The following is an 18,857-nucleotide window of genomic DNA, read 5'->3' as shown; positions in this document are numbered from 1 at the left end:
CAGACACAGCCCACTCATGCTTTACTCACTCCACACTAGTGAACATGTAAGGTCACACATTGACAAGATAACACTACAGTCTCTTTTTGTTAGACCTCTCCGGACACTCAAAACCTTTTACTTTGACACTTTATTTGTTTTTTGCTCATGTAGTTTTGACTTAAGCAAATCTGCTCTGATGCATCACCCCTAGTCCCACTGTTCCTGTCTCAACTCCTGACACTCACTTTTACTTTTATCTTCTTGTTCACGTCGTAGTCAGTAAACTAAAACTCAAGGGGGTGACAAAGAGAGAAAGATAGAATGATGAGCAGTAAAAAAGCAGAAATAACAAAGTTATGCGCAAACTTTTTAGCAGTGTGGATAATTACTGTCAAAACACTGCAGTGGTATAGGGCAGCCATGTTTTCATTCTGCGCCTGACATGGCCGCAGTGCGCCAGTGGGCTTCAGAGAGCTTCAAGGGCTGCAGAAGAGACATATTCCAGCAGAATGCACCGCCAAGCCCTGCCACTACCCCTCTAATGAGGAGAGGGACTGTCAACAGTCATTTCCTTTGCTTTCTAGCCAAGCCCTGCTCCCTGATTTTTCCTCTCTCTCTCTCTCTCTCTCTCTCTCTCTCTCTCTCTCTCTCTCTCTCTCTCTCTCTCTCTCTCTCTCTCTCTCTCTCTCTCTCTCTCTCTCTCTCTCTCTCTCTCTCTCTACGGTATCCCATTTCCCTGATGGCCTAGCCTGCCATTCACACTGACTTCATAGATTAATCAAACCCCTGCTCTCATTTTCACTCAGTTCAAAATAAGCCCAATTTTGGACCAATATACCATTAGGCTTGTTATAACAGCAGACTCTGCTGGTCTTGTTAGGGACACTGAAGTAAGCCTTGTATGTTCTTTTAGAGTTAAGTTGTGTTGTTGTCCAATGCTGTTGGGACAACATTGGTCCTACATAAAAGCATATGGTTTTATAGCCAATGTAAAGATATATTTATACAAATGCAAAGAAACGCAACACTAATTATAAGTAAGTTCAATGTTCAATAACCTAGTCACATTATATAAGAAATGAAGAATTGATTTGTGTTATAAGATAACAAAGAGATTGATACTAGAGACATGAAACTAGCACATCATGTAGAAAACTTGGACAACGATCAGTTATACAGTTAAGAGGTAATTACGCAAAAATATCTGACTACAGAACACCATGATCGAACAATAAGAATTAAGTATTCCAGAGAGCCATGTTATAAAGACATGAAAAAATTGCATTTATCATATTTTGGGTGATTCTCACAATAACTATCAAGAAAATGTCCTGGTCCTACACTCACTGAGCGCTTTATTAGGAACACCAGTACACCTACTTATTCATGTGATTATCTAATCAACCAATCATGTGGCAGCAGTGCAATGCATAAAATCATGCAGATACGGGTCAGGAGCTTCAGTTAATGTTCACATCAACCATCAGAATGGGGGAAAACATTTGATCTCAGTGATTTCGACCGTGGCATGATTGTTGGTGCCAGACAGTCTGGTTTGAGTATTTTGTAACTGCTGATCTCCTAGGATTTTCAAACATAGCAGTCTCTAGAGTTTACTCAGAATGGTGTCAAAAAAAAAAAAACATCCATTGAGCTGCAGTTCTGCGGACAAAAACGCATTGTTGATGAGAGAGGTCACAGAAAGTCTATGGTAACTCAGATAACCGCTTTGTACAATTGTAGTGAGCAGAATAGCATCTCAGAATGCACAACATGTCGAACCTTGAGGCGGATGGGCTACAAAAGCAGAAGATCACTTTGGGCAATTTATTAGGACCGTGGTGTTCCTACACCAAACACGTGAGTGTATTTTACACCAAAATAAAATAAGAAATTTCATTTTGCACATAGAAAATGAAGCCTGTTTTAGGACCATTACAGTGTTTTTTTTTTTTAGATTATTACGTTTTTATGCACATTTTACCCCCCAATTCTCATCACTTCAAAATTAAAAACAAACAAACAAAGAAACAAACAAAAACAGATATATTATTTAAATTTTAAAGTATTCATACATCATAAACTCTCTTGGTACTGTCTTTCATTTTCACTCCTTTTAAAAAAAAAAAATATCATTGTACAACAGCATCTTTATTAATGTAATAAAATACAGAATAAATCAAATAAAAATGAGAACCATCATGTAAAACAATGGGAATAATAAAAGTAAAATGTCCAGACATGTTATAGTAATGAGAATAGGGGATAAAATGTGCTTAAATGTACTGTAAATAATGTCACAATGCAAAAAATCGGTACACAATGGTCCTAATAAAGTTCCCGACGTGACTTTCTGCTGTTGTAACCCATCTGTTTCAAGCTTCAACGATGACCAATCTGGCCATTCTCTGTTGACTTCTCCCATCAACAAGATATTTCCATCCGCAGAACTGCCACTCACTGGATGTTTTTTTGTTTTGTTTTTTGGCACCATTCTGAGTAAACTCTAGAGACTGCTGTGCATGAAAATCCCAAGAGATCAACAGCTACAGAAACACTCAAACCAGCCTGTCTGTCACCAAACAACCATGTCACAGATGAAATCACTGAGATCACATTTTCTCCCCATTCTGTTGGTTGATATGAACATTAACTAAAACTCCTGACCCATATATGCATGCTTTTATGCATTGCACTGTTGACATATGATTGGCTGATTAGATAATCACATCAATAAGTAGGTGTACAGGTATTCCTAATAAAGTGCTCAGTTAGTGGATATATACAGTGCATTCAGAAAGTATTCAGACCCCTTCATTTTTTTCATATTTTGTTATGCTGCAGTCTTATGCTAAAATGCTTTAAATGCTTTATTTATTTATTTTTCACATCAGTCTACACTCCATACCCCATGATGACAAAACAAAACCAGATTTTTGATAACTTCGCAAATTTATTAAAAATAAAAAACTGAAATATCACAGACCCTTAAGATAATTTAACTCAGTACTTAGATGAAGCACCTTTGGCAGCGATTACAGCCTCAAGTCTTTTTGGGTATGATGCGAAAAGCTTTACACACCTGGATTTGGGGATTTTATGCCATTTTTCTCTACAGATCCTCTCAAGCTCTGTCAGGTTGGATGGGGACCGTCGGTGGACAGCCATTTTCATGTCTCTCCAGAGATGTTCGATTGGGTTCAAGTCCAGGCTCTTGCTGGGCCACTCAAGGATATTCATAGAGTTGTCCCTAAGTCACTCTTGCATTGTCTTGGCTGTGTGCTTAGGGTCAATGTCCTGTTGGAAGGTGAACCCTTGGCCCAGTCTTTAGTGCTCTGGACCAGGTTTTCATTAAGGATATCTCTGTATTTTTCTGCACTCAGCTTTCCTTCAACCCTAACCAGTCCCCCAGTCTCTGCCGCTGAAAAATACCCCCACAGCATGATGCTACCACCATCATGCTTCACCATTGGGATGGTATTGCGCAGGTGATGAGCAGTGCCTGGTTTCCCATCAAATATGACACTTAGAACCGAGGCCAGACAGTTCAGTCTTCGTTTCATCAGAACAGAGAATCTTGTTTCTCACAGAGAATCTTGAGTTTCTCACTCAAGGTGCTTTATTTTTTCAAATTCCAAGCAGGCTTTCATGTGTCTTGCACTGTGGAGAGGCTTCTGTCTGGCCACTCTGTCATAAAGCCCAGATCGGTAGAGTGTTGCAATGATGGTTGACCTTCTGCAAGTTTCTCCCATCTCCACACATGATCTCTGGAGCTCAACCAGAGTGACCATCGGGTTCTTGGTCACCTCTCTTACTAAGCCTTCTCCCCTGATTGCTCAGTTTGGCCAGGCGGCCAGCTCTAGGAAGAGTCCTGGTTTTTCCAAATTTCTTACATTTAAGAAATTACAGTGCTCTTGGGAACCTTCAATGCATCCAAATTGTTTTTGTAGCCTCCCCCAGATCTGTGCCTCAACACTGCCCTGTCTCTGAGCTCTGCAGGCAATTTCTTTGACCTCATGGCTTGGTTTTTGCTCTGATATGCATTTTCAGCTGTGAGACCTCATATAGACAGGTGTGTGTATATAAATTTGCAAAGTCATCAAAAATCTGTTTGTTTTTTTGCTTTGTCATTATGGGGTATGGAGCGTAGATTGATGTGATTTTTTTTTTTTAAAGCATTTTAGCATAAGGCTGCAATGTAACAAAATGTGAAAAAAATGAAGGGGTCTGAATACTTATATGCTACTTATATAATATGATTACTTCTGCTACATAATCTCTAAATGTAGTAGGCCAATCAGCAGCATTGTGTTCATGATCTATAAGTAATCCAAAAACTACAAATGCAGTCAGCTTCCAAGCTATAGGCAGAATTTTTCTGTACACACTTAATAAACTCCACATATTTCAATATTTTGCCTTAAGAACAATGGCTGCTAAATTTAGCACATTTTTAGCAGATGGTACTAGGTATGAGACTACCCATACACTGACAGGTGGCATCATTGATACTGGATAGGGACACAACCACTCCTATATCTCCTACCTTTTCCTGATCATCTGCCACATCAGAAGTGCTTTGAAGATATTGTGGTCCAAAGTTGATTTTATATTTGTTTTACAAAGTCGCAAGAACCTAAGATTAATAATGAATTTTAAACTATTCTAAGCCTGAAAATTAGTAACTCAAACAAGCACAATTTTCATGAGGGTTTTCTTTTTAAGGATCCAATGAAATGCATCAAAATAAATATAGTTTACATACCCCTTGTAGAATCTGTAAGACGTTTAGCATTAAAAAAAGAGAGAGAGAGAGAGAGATGATTGAAAAATTTTCTTCAGTTTCTTTATTTTAGTACTGCCCTGAAGAAGCTGCATGACATATATTGAAATATGTTCAACAAAACAAAATAAATTAAAATATATTTATATAATGAATATATTATATTAGTATCATAATAAGCTTTATATATAAAAAATACATAAATATAATATATATACAGGTGCATCTCAATAAATTAGAATGTCATGGAAAAGTTCATTTATTTCAGTAATTCAACTCAAATTGTGAAACTCGTGTATTAAATAAATTCAATGCACACAGACTGAAGTAGTTTAAGTCTTTGGTTCTTTTAATTGTGATGATTTTGGCTCACATTTAACAAAAACCCACCAATTCACGATCTCAAAAAATTAGAATACATCATAAGACCAATAAAAAAAAAACATTTTTAGTGAATTGTTGGCCTTCTGGAAAGTATGTTCATTTACTGTATATGTACTCAATACTTGGTAGGGGCTCCTTTTGCTTTAATTACTGCCTCAATTCGGCATGGCATGGAGGTGATCAGTTTGTGGCACTGCTGAGGTGGTATGGAAGCCCAGGTTTCTTTGACAGTGGCCTTCAGCTCATCTGCATTTTTTGGTCTCTTGTTTCTCATTTTCCTCTTGACAATACCCCTCTACTCTATGGGGTTCAGGTCTGGTGAGTTTGCTGGCCAGTCAAGCACACCAACACCATGGTCATTTAACCAACTTTTGGTGCTTTTGGCAGTGTGGGCAGGTGCCAAATCCTGCTGGAAAATGAAATCAGCATCTTTAAAAAGCTGGTCAGCAGAAGGAAGCATGAAGTGCTCCAAAATTAATTGGTAAATGGGTGCAGTGACTTTGCTTTTCAAAAAACACAATGGACCAACACCAGCAGATGACATTGCATCCCAAATCACAGACTGTGGAAACTTAACACTGGACTTCAAGCAGCTTGGGCTATGAGCTTCTCCACCCTTCCTCCAGACTCTAGGACCTTGGTTTCCAAATGAAATACAAAACTTGCTCTCATCTGAAAAGAGGACTTTGGACCACTGGGCAACAGTCCAGTTCTTCTTCTCCTTAGCCCAGGTAAGACGCCTCTGACATTGTCTGTGGTTCAGGAGTGGCTTAACAAGAGGAATACGACAACTGTAGCCAAATTCCTTGACATGTCTGTGTGTGGTCTTGATGCCTTGACCCCAGCCTCAGTCCATTCCTTGTGAAGTTCACCCAAATTCTTGAATCGATTTTGCTTGACAATCCTCATAAGGCTGCGGTTCTCTCGGTTGGTTGTGCATCTTTTTCTTCCACACTTTTTCCTTCCACTCAACTTTCTGTTAACATGCTCAGATACAGCACTCTGTGAACAGCCAGCTTCTTTGGCAATGAATGTTTGTGGCTTACCCTCCTTGTGAAGGGTGTCAATGATTGTCTTCTGGACAACTGTCAGATCAGCAGTCTTCCCCATGATTGTGTAGCCTAGTGAACCAAACTGAGAGACCATTTTGAAGGCTCAGGAAACCTCTTCAGGTGTTTTGAGTTGATTAGCTGATTGGCATGTCACCATATTCTAATTTTTTGAGATAGTGAATTGGTGGGTTTTTGTTAAATGTGAGCCAAAATCATCACAATTAAAAGAACCAAAGACTTAAACTATTTCAGTCTGTGTGCACTGAATTTATTTAATACATGAGTTTCACAATTTGAGTTGAATTACTGAAATAAATGAACTTTTCCACGACATTCTAATTTATTGAGATGCACCTGTATGTATATATATATATATATATATATATATATATATATATATATATGTATTTTTATTTAATCACATTTAGTTTAAAATAAATATATTTAAATTAAAATTCTTGCAGATTCTGCGAGGGGTATTTAAACATATGAGCAGAACTGTACATTAAGAAAAAAAATCATTGCCTGTTTCAGAATTCACAAATAATAAACAAATTAATTCATTGATGTTTAGAAAAGCTAATGTTTATTCTTACAGCCCCTTGTAATTCTAAGTAACTGTGGCTAGAGAGTCCAAGCTTTCATTCTGAAAGCGTATGAATAACTAATGACTGTTTCTTTGGTGTGGAGCTCTATTAAAATGAACTGCACCCAATGCAATGTATCACATGGTATAAACCCATGCTGGGTTTCATTGTTGTGACATGACCCAGACTGAAGTAATTAAGGACATGGTGCTTGCTGAAAGGCACAATAAACAGTTCTCTCGGGACCAAAAGCTGCACCATTAAGGCAGTAGGCCATTGCTCCTCTGGAGGAGCCTATGCTGACACACACAGAAATGGGCCTTAATTATACATTCAAGAAAGAAACGGGTGAAATGTGTACAGTGAGGCACCCAAAGGGACTTGAATGCCAATGGAGATGTAATTTGCGACTGAAGTCATCAGATAAAGCTATTACAATGCCTGTGGTGCTGTAGATTATAGATATGTTTAATTATTTCTTTATTTGTTTATTTCTAAAAGTGCCTGCTGCACTTTTTAATTTTTTTAAAAAAAGTTTTGTGGTCCATTTGTAAAATCATCAATGTTAAGCAGTTTTTCTGAGTACATATCATGATGTTTCAGTATTTTTTTTTTTTTTTTATCAAATATGCTAGGAATTTCATTGAACCCATATAACTGTAGGGTAGTAATACACACTGCAAAATGAATAAATAAATAAATAAAATAATAATAATAATAATAATAATAATAATATATATATATATATATATATATATATATATATATATATATATATATATATATATATATATATATATATGTGTGTGTGTGTGTGTGTGCCTTTTTTTATAACACGTATGGCATCTGTAATGTCATTTTTTGCAGATGCACTTCTCATTAGGGACTTGTGTCACCTGTTTTTTTTTTATTATTTATTTTATTTTATTATTTTTTTTATCAAATATGCTAGGAATTTCATTGAACCCATATAACTGTAGGGTAGTAATACACACTGCAAAAAAATAAAAAATAAAATAAATAAATAAAATAATAATAATAATAATAATAATAATAATAATAATAATAATTATATATATATATATATATATATATATATATATATATATATATATATATATATGTGTGTGTGTGTGTGTATATATATATGTGTGTGTGTGTGTGTGTGTGTGTGTGTGTGTGTGTGTGTGTGTGTGTGCCTTTTTTATAACACGTATGGCATCTGTAATGTCATTTTTTGCAGATGCACTTCTCATTAGGGACTTGCGTCACCTGTTTTTCACCAATAGGCGGCGCCCAAGACTTGAAAGTGCATTAAAAATTTTTGATACCGTCATGAAATAATTCCGGACCAGCTATGCTAGTGTTAGACACAGGAGGGCAGCACATGCCAACTTTTAACAAAGTGCTTGTTAAAAAGAAAACTTGATTTGAACGCTTGCCACGCAGTACCTGTGATTTTGCTTTTAGAAATCTAAAGTTAGACAAATACGCTCTGTCAACAATAAACTGATAGAAAATTCATGCTATAAATAAAAGTTCAAATTTTGATTAAAATAAACAAGTTTATAAAATTATATAAAAATGTATATATTTAAATGTATACAACTATTTTATTATAAAATTAAATATAAAAACGAATAAAATAAGTATAAATATGTTTACATTATTTAAATAAATATTTATTTAAATGTATACAATTATTTGATTTATATTGTTAAAATAAATGGAAAAAAAATAGAATTGTGACTTTTTAAAAATACACTTAAATTATTTAAATTATTAAAAAATATGTTTTTATTTATTTATATTTATTTAAATGTTTTTCCAAGTATATAATGTGTTCAATTAATGCCAACGCATATGTTGTTGCTAAAATTCGGTCAAATTTGACATTAAATAACTGTTTATAAAATTATTTAAATAAATGTACAGTGGATATAAAAAGTCTACACACCCCTGTTAAAAAAGCAGGTTTATGGTATATTTTTAAAAAGATTAATCATATCAGACTTTTTACACCTTTAATGTAAAAATTGCAACCTATGCAATGCCACTGAAAACCAAAGTGACACATTTCGGAGAGAGAGAGAGAGAGAGAGAGAGAGAGAGAGAGAGAGAGAGAGAGAGAGAGAGAGAGAGAGAACTTAGAATAACTTAACTGCATAAGTGTGCACACCCTTTTTTAACTGGGTATGTGGCTGTGTTCAGAATCAACCAATCATCAAGCTCATGTGAAATAGTACACGCCTGTCTTCACCTGAAGTGAGACTGAATAATTCCAAATAAATCTCAGCTGTTCTTGTGGGACTTTTCTCATCTTCTTGGTTGCATGCTACTACAAGAGCCATGGGCCACAAAGAGCTTCCAAAGCATCAACGGGATCTCATTGTTGAAAGCTATCGCACAGGTGAGGGCTACAAAAACATTTCCAAGGCATTAAATATACCATGGAACACACTGAAGACAGTCATCAACAAGTGGAGAAAGTATGGCACAACAGTGACATTATCAAGAACAGGACGTCCCTACAAAATTGATGAGAAGACAAAGAGAAAACTGGTCAGGGAGGCTGCCAAGAGGCCTAACAGCAACATTAAAGTAGCTGCAGCACTTTCTGGCAAGTACTGGTTGCTCCCTACATGTGACAACTATCTCCCGTATTCTTCATCTGTCTGGGCTATGGGGCACGGTGGCAAGATGCAAGCCTTTTCTGACAGAAAAAAGCATCCAAGCCTGGCAAAAACCTATATCCAGTCTCCCAAAACCATGTGGAAAAATGTGTTCTTGTCTGATGAGACCAAAATTTAACTTTTTGCCCAAAATTGTAAAAGGTAAGTTTGGCGCAAAAACAACACAGCACATCAGCAAAAAAACACCATACCCATGGTGAAGCATGATGGAGGCAGCATCATGCTTTGGGACTGCTTTACTTCAGCTGGAACTGGGGCTTTAGTGAAGGTGGAGGGAATCATGAATAGCTCCAAGTACCAGTCAGTTTTGGCACAGAACCTTCTGACATCTTCTAGAAAGCTGAAAACGAAGAGATCTTTCACCTTTCAGCATGACAATGATCCAAAGCACACATCCAAATCAACAAAAGAATGGCTTCAGCAAAAAATAAAAATAAAAAAAAAATAAAAAAAATAAAAAAAAAAGGATTAATGTTTTGGAATGGCTCAGCCAGAGCCCAGACCTGAAATCTATAGAAAATCTGTGGGGGGTCCTGAAGAGGGCCATACACAGGAGATGCCCTGACAATTTGACAGATCTGGAGCATTTTTGCAAAGAAGAGTGAGGAAAAAATTCCCAAGTCAAGATGTGCCAAGCTAATAGACTTTTATCCAAACAGACTGTGCTGTAATAAAATCAAAGGGTGCTTCAACTAAGTATTAGTTTAAGGATGTGCACACTCATGCAGTTAGTTTATTCTAAGTTTTTTTTATTTTTATATTTTTTTTTTCTCTGAAATGTGTCACTTTGGTTTTCAGTGGCATTGCATAGGTTGTAATTTTTCTAGTAAATTATCTTTTATTTTTTTACATCACAAAAAACAGGGTGTTTTTACAGGGGTGTGTAGACTTTTTATATCCACTGTACATGTAGATGTATAAAATTATTTAATTATAAAATTAAATATAAAAATAATTAAAGTAGAGAAAATTGGATTGGGGGGGGGGGTGGCTGGGTAGCTCAGTGAGTATTGGCACTGACTACCACCCCTGGAGTCGCGAGTTCGAATCTAGGGTGTGCTGAGTGACTCCAGCCAGGTCTCCTAAGCAACCAAAATTGGTCCGGGTGCTAGGGAGGGTAGAGTCACATGGGGTAACCTCCTCGTGCTCATGATCGCGGAGAATAGCATGAGCCTCCACATGCTGTGAGTCTCCGCGGTGTCATGCACAGCGAGCCACTTGATAAGATGTGCGGATTAACTGTCTCAGAAGTGGAGGCAACTGAGACTTGTCCTCCGCCACCCGGATTGAGGTGAGCAACCGCGCCACCACGAGGACCTAGTAAGCAGTGGATATTGGGCATGCCAAATTGGGGAGAAAAGGAAAAAAATAAAAAATAACAAGTTGTGAAAATTATTTTAAAATGATATTTTATATATATAAATATATATATATATATATATATATTACAATGTTTAAATTAAAATTAATAAATTTCATTTATGAAAACAATATTTTAGTATTGTGATATTTTTTTTAAATTACACTCAAAAAAATTATTCTATTTTCATTTAAGATTTAACTAAAGTTTTAAATTATATTTATTTAAATATGCTTTGCCAAGTGTAAAATTTGTTCAGATAATGCCAAAGCAAATGTAGTTGCTTTGCCATTTACCAAAATGTATTGTTTAAACCTTAAATTTTGTTTACTAAGTTTTAAAAGTTCATAGTTCTCTTTAATTTTAATTAAATTCTTCACATTTATTCAGAATTTATAATATGGACATCATTTAACAATTATTCAATTCAGATTCATACTTATAAAACATGTAAATCTTAAAAATAGATTGAAAAGGACTATTTTGAGAGTGTATAGGAGTGAGAGTGTTTACCAAGCATCCTGATAGGCATAAATCTTTGGCTTAGCATGACAACAAAACCTAATTATACTTTACTTAGTTACCTTCTTGCAGACATTCCGCTAACGTCTGTTCAGTCGCTAACATCTGTTCAGTTGCTCTTCCACCTCATTATTGACTTGTTGCTGTTGCAATGAACAATGCATAATCTGCAACAAAACAAGCATAAAATTGCACAACACACACATTTTGCTTCAAATTACACACATTCCACGATATTTTGAACATGCAATCAGCAGAAAGAAACACTCTTTCACTAAAATAGGATTCTCTTGAGCATAGTTTATTCATTAGTCAGTCTAGACCTCCTTGTCTCATACAAACAGATGCACACAAACACACGCACAGCTTAGACAGGAGCCTGATTAGTGGGGAATGCGATTCTGCTTTGTTGATGTAACTGACAGTGTCAGACAGGAGGGACTCGTCTGGATGATATCATCAAAGTACTACTTTATTTGTCTTGATGAGGAGGAAATGGCATGTCTCCTCTGCTCCAGGGTGCATGCTGATGTCATCGGAATGGCAACGGGAATGTCTGCCTATCTCTACAGCTGCCACAAGCTACACCGCAATGAATTAACTTTAGCAACAAACTAATTTCATTTCGTGATAGAGTTTATCAGGCTGCCATATTATTAGAGAAAGAATTTGTGCCAAGTCTGTTTGGTTTCCTATCCATGATTCAAACCTATGATAAGGTGTTGGCTGTGATTTTATTGCACTTTTACAATGTTATACGGGTCCATTCAAAGAAAATGGACAAAGGCTAGCATCACTTTTACTATTGCTCATTCTTAGGGTTAGGGTTTGTTCAAAACCCCTAATGAAGTTTGCCATTATGTCTCTAAGAAATCTCTAAGAAAAATGTCTTTAAAATCGGGCAAAAAAAACCCCAAAGACTCACAATGACATATCTTGAAACTAGAATGTCAGTGACTAAATGTGTTTTTTTTTTTTACTTGGCCAGTGAGCAATCACACAGAACACCCGAGCAACCGTGTAGCAATGTGATAAAAAACAAACAAAAAAAAAAACACTCAGACCACCTTAGCAACCACATAGCAGCACCCTAGCAACCACCCAGAACACCCTATCATTGTGGCAACAACTTTTGCATGGGCAAGCACCACTCACATTTTCTTTTGAAATTTATCAAATATAGCTATAGCTTCATCTTCCATACATCTGACTGTTTGCCTCTCATACACAGAATCCAAGATTAGATTGTTTTTAATGTGCACATGCTGTGCTGTTGTCTCCCATACTGCTGCCAGCCTTATTGCGAAGAAGAGGCACATGCAAATTTCATGCAACACTGCCTGCATTTATGTGAGCAAGCAGACGTTTTTGAGCGCAAGGGACAGGCAACTTTGTCCACCCTGACAGATTTATCAGTCGGCCCCTTTGTGAGCTTGTTTTACCCCAATGTGGATCTCTAAAGCCTGAAATAAACACATAAGGCCCATCAAGATTATCTCTTAGCAAAGAGATCTGAAAGCAATATTTAAAAGCATTAAAAGGCCCCTGAAACTAAAAGACCTCTCTAGAGTGACAGTGTGCAGATGCAGACTGTTTGCATGCGATTTGAGTGGGAATGCACTGAGAAAACAAAGAAACTGATGAATGTGCTAAAGGCAAGGGCTGTGCCTGAAAATAAATCCTATATTTGTCACCCTCAAAACAGAGTACTACACATGCTCTAATGATATGCAGTTGGATAGCTAATGAACTTCCTGCGTGCCACCTAGATTTCATTTCCATAGCAACCACTGTGCACTTGTAAGCAGTTGTGGCAGTAGCTGGGAGAGGAAAAAAGAGGAAGTAGTACAAGAGGAACAATGAAGAACTTCACACCACCTTTCCAAAGACCTCTAAACGAAGATTAAATTTTTCACTCTACACCAACTTTGTATCTAAATTACTTTGATGCAGTCTGTGACCTAAACTCCCATTAATCCACATGCAACAGGCTACTGCTAAAAGCCCAGGTATACTTCACTTTGCGCGTTCCGTTCCATCTCGTGCACAATTGTGTGCGCACAGCTTTGAAAGTATACCTCACGCGGATGAGCGCAAATGGACGCGTTCGACACATGCGCAGTACAATTGCTTTGTTATATGCTACCAGACATTAGAGGGCAGCTCCGAGTCGTGTCATTTACAGGAAATCCGCTCTGAAGGATAAATAAGAAGAAAAACTGAGGATCCGCCATTAGAGGAAGCAAGAACAACAACAACAAAACGATGGAGAAGAATATGTTCTTCGACTATTGCTTGACAGTACAGCCCAACTGTGCGTATTGCCACCTAGTGGACTCTTCTATCCAACAGTCAACCTTGCGCTTGCGCGTTTGTCCGTGCGGACATTAAAAATGTGCTGCATGTGGACACTGTGCGCGGACGCCGCGGACACTCCTGATGATGAAATTTACATCACGCCGACTGTGCGCGGACTGTCGTGGAACGCTGACAGGCGAAGTATACTTTGAGCTTAAGCATCAGCTTTGAGAACCAGCAAAAGTGGTACAATAATGGTCATTAAAACAATATTATTATTGCTCAAGTGCAATTACTACATTTACAAATTGTGCGGCTTTTGAAGGAGTGTTGTGATTACTTTTCTAAGTAATCAGACTAACGATTTGCACACAGAGACCTAAAAAATGGGCAAAAAATTATCGTTTTCTTACAATGAATGAGAGACCCGAGCAATATACAGTACTGTAGGGACCAGAATATTATAGACACTTAGTGGACTCTTTTGATTTGGGCCTATAGAGCGCAACAGTCGGGTTCCGGAAATAGAAATTCCATACATTTTCTCTATAAACAAATTTATTTTTAACAACTTATAAACCTTTACAGACAGACCCACTGTGAGCTCCGAGGTTGTTAATTGATGTTATTTGTTGCTGTTGCACCATCAATCTGTGTTATTTCAAATTCTTATCCAAAAATTGTGTGTAAAAGCAAAATAAAAACTACACTACACATGTTGCTGAAGAGCAATGATCCATAAATCAGAAAACCGCAGCAAACAAACCGCGTCAAAAGAGCCCAGATGCAACTGCCCACTTTCATGACGCACAGCGAATGATGCAATCGAGTTTGAATCTGAATATTTAGCGATAAAATTTAAATATATTGTTTCTATACTTACAGTACAGTATAACAAACAACTATAAATCAATAGTTTTATATTTTCCATAATTTTTCATTCAATTAATTAGAATTTGCAATTCTTAATAGAAGTGTAGTTTATGCCCTCTTGAAAGATGTTAAGTACACAGTCTTGTACCTTTGTCTTTTTTGTCCAATTTTCAAATACTTTTCTGCTTCAAATCAAAGTTGTAATGTTGTGATTGATTTCAGAGCTGGTTGGTTTGGTCCATAGCTTAGAACTCTTTAAAGAAGGACTTTATGAAATCTTCATGGAAAAAATTAATGGAAAAAATACTTTTGCACCAAGACAGCTGTGGAAAAGTGTTCGGGCACTGTTGTGCTCTACAATAAAACCCCTAGCCACCATCCAGAACACCCTAGTAACTGCATGGGAAAGCTTTGAAAACCATGCAGAACACCGTAGCAATCATCTCACAATGCCCTTGCAACCACCCAGAACACCCTAGAATAGTGCGGGTGAGCATTACTCATATTTTCTTTAGACAATGTAAAAATCTAGTAATTTGATTCATGTTTTATTGTTTTCTATCACAGCCAGTGGGGAGTTATTTACGATAAATGTGTAGTTTCTTTTTTTGTGCCTCATGGTTTCCATAGAGGCACACAAAAAGACAGACATATCAGATCTGTCTGTCTGTATGGAGTAACAGTGGTGGTCATTGTATAAAGAAAAAAAACAGGGAGGGAGCGAGGGTAAAAGAGAGAGGGGGGTATGGGGGATGCTTGTGTCCATTGACTCTTGGCTTGTGGGAGTCATATGTTCCTGTCGGAAACAAATGTCATCCTGTCACCATCTAGTCATGTCTGATCAAGTCCATTTTTTCAAAGACTGCTCACTGATTTATGCACTAATCCATGGGTTGTATTGGTCACACACTCAATAACTGTCTTGCATTTTAGAACCAGTCATTCATGCTTGATTCAGGCCATTACTTTACAATTGTATATTATAAAACAGGTTCTAGTTCTAGATGCTGATTGGCCAATACAACATTCCAGCCATGATAAAATAAACAATACTTCAACAGCTATGATATGAAACACCTTCCATAAAGCATCCATAAAGGCTAACTATTAAACTCAGGAATAAGTAGGCTTGCATGTCAGGGATGATATATTCAGGCGGAAGAATGGCCCTTTTGACACATTTGCTTAGTAAAATTAGGTTTTATTAGTGCTGTCAGTCAATTACATTTTTTATCACGATTAATCACATACGTTTTTTGTCGATTTTGGAAATGCTGAAATTTGACACCATATATATTTATTTTCCTGTCAAAATGCATTTATTTCCATCTTAGAAAATAAATCAATATGTAACAATATAATGCTTTATTGCCATTTTCCAAACAAAGTCTTCTACAGTAAAAAGATAAAAATGCACTAAAAAAGCTCCAATTGAAGTAAAATTAAAAATGTCCCAAAGTCTAAGTGGGAGTGAAAGAACTAGTCCCCACATAGGTTGCATTTTCTTTACAATGGGCATTCAGTCTCTTAAACATATTAATCTGCTGGTAGACTGTGACTATCCGCTTTCCTACAGCAGCTGTGAAGCTGCATTCGTGATTCACATCAGAGTGTCAATGCCAGCAATGCTTTGAACTCCACAGGGAAAAGCACTTGCAGACAACAATGTCTCATTCTGCATTTTGGTGATAGTTAAGACTTGGTGTGCTTCTGTGGTAAGCGCTGTTGTGTATTTGTTTGTGGTGTGTGCTTCAGTGAAATGAATCCAGGTGGACACAGAGCAAAGGCTGTGCCCTTCCAACCAGTTTTTATGCTGGTTTATGCTGTATTTGTAAAGATCGCAACATTGGGTTGCTGTTCCCCTCCTGACCAGCAGGGGGTGCTTTCCTTGAGCCTTCTATACCATGCTCCCTCCAGGCCTGCAGATGGCACTTATACCTGAGCTCTGTTCTCTCCACTCCCGCAGATGGCGCCAACGTCCCTAACCTTGTTCAGTACTCTGCTCGTTAACCCTCATTCCCTTCACCTGTGCCTAGACCTTTATAAGTCTGTTTGTTCCCTGCCTTTGTGTTCTGTCTTGAGGCTATGTACTCTGTGCCTCCTGTGACCAGTTCTTAAGTTAAGGTTGCTCTTTATTATACCTTTTGACCCTTGTGTCTATTTTGTTTCTCTGTTTTGTGGAAGCTCGGCTTTCCTTGTTTATTTGTACTTTGCATTTTTTCTGAGTAAATATTATATTTTTGGTAAGAAACCCAAGTATCCTGGCTCATTGCTCTCCTGCTCTTTGGTTTAACTATTGGGGAGTTAGCTCAGTGGTAAACACCTTACACTTGAGCACTGCAGACCCAGGTTTGTTCCCTGCCTAAGGCAGCCTCATTATAGCATTAACGGAAAGTGTGTTAATCATGCTTAAGAAAAATTAATGCATTAAACTTTTAATTAATTGTACGTGTTAATTCTGAAAGCTCTAGTTTATGAAAATTTGTATTCTTAAAGATGGAGGAACTCCACTGACTGTTAGGTTTAGGGTTGGGATTTGGGTTAGGGCATAAGACTTATAAAACGTGCATTCTTGTTCACTGTATTACATCACTTACAACTAAAAATATAACTACTCCCATGTGCCTTTACTTTCAATGACAATTCCAGATTTGGCCACTGGGGTCAGTTGTTCCATTTTTGTTAAGCACAGATGGGTTTTAGCCAAAGAACTTTCAACCTACTGTCACAGAATTCAGTTTTATAGCTTTTGTAAAAAAAAAAAAAAATCTCAGTAGTACATGGCAATATTACAACACTTTATTCCTCCACTCATTTTGCAAAACATCTTGGGACCACACAGCCAAGAAGTTGTTGATAAGACCTGCCATATCATTTAAAAGCACAACTTTCTTGTCACCTTATAAATGTTAGGGAGACTATTCCATAGTTTAGGAGCCAAATAGGAATATAATCTTACCTCTTTTTGTGGATTTCACATTGCATAATATTCATGCAGTTATCTAATCAGTCAATCGTGTGCCAGCAGTGCAATGTGTAAAACCAAGCAGATATGGTTCAGGAGATTCAGTAAATGTTCACATCAACTATCAGAATGGGGAAAAATTGTGATTTCGACCATGGCATGATTGTTGGTGCCAGACGGGCTGGTTTGTGTAGATCTGTAACTGCTGATCTCCTGGGATTTTCACACACAACAGTCTTTTAGAGTTTACTCCGAGTAGTGCCAAAAACATCCAGTGAGCGGCAGTTCTACTGACAGAAACGACTTGGTGATGAGAGGTCAACGTAGAATGGCCAGACTGTTTCGAGCTGACAAAGGCTATGGTAAGTCAGGTAACCACTCTGTACAATTGTAGTGAGCAGAATAGCATCTCAGAATTTACAACACATCGAACCTTGAGGCAGATGGGCTACAACAGCAAAAGACCACGTTGGGCACTATATTAGGACCAGTGTTCCTAATAAACTGTTGACTGAGTGTACATTTAGCATGTACAGGATGATGCACCATCTAATACATTATCATGGGAAATAAATGGAAGCATTTGCTAAAGTTCAAATTTAAATTAATGATTTTTTTTTTACAAATGTACAGTACAAAATACATTATCATTCTTAATATATTTGTCATTTAATGTAAAATACAAAATTTTAATTACACAATATGTATTCTCACAGTTTAGTTGAATCATTTAATAACTAAATAATGAAAGACAAGTAAAAAAAAACGGGGACAATTATTCTATGAATTAAATACAGGCCCATGAATATGTGCATATTTAGACACCCATATTTTTAATTGAAGGGATTTCATAGTAGCAATACTTTGAATGATGCCACTCAGTTAGTCAATGTTGCAATCAATGGTTGATTTGTTAAAAAAAAAAAAAGGGGGGATGGGTTTTTTTTTTTTTTTTTAATTAAAACCATGTACATGTTGTACATTCGTCATTGCAATATCTTTCTGTTCTCTTTTTAAAGAGACAAAATATTTTCATGAACTGTTCTCTTGGCCATTTTTGAAAGCGTGTGAAACTTTTGAAAACTTGCATTTAGGGATGTGCGAGACTAGTCGACTAAACTGTTCTTATTCTGCTAGTCGACACTGGAATTACTAGTCCGTTAAATTTCCCCCCATTAAACTGTTCATAATTTTTACACATTTACGTTTGGCTCTATATTTTTACTCATATTAATGTTACATATTTTAAACAGAATAGTACAAATATTATTTTAAAGAGGATATCTAAAGCAGATAGAAACATTTCATTTCACCGTAGGCTGGTGTGCTTCCCTCACTCACGGTGCGTGCAGAAAAAT

The sequence above is a fragment of the Myxocyprinus asiaticus genome, chromosome 9 (genome assembly GCF_019703515.2).
Source record: "Myxocyprinus asiaticus isolate MX2 ecotype Aquarium Trade chromosome 9, UBuf_Myxa_2, whole genome shotgun sequence".
Lineage (NCBI taxonomy): Eukaryota > Metazoa > Chordata > Actinopteri > Cypriniformes > Catostomidae > Myxocyprinus > Myxocyprinus asiaticus.
Note: the sequence above shows the minus strand (reverse complement) of the source record.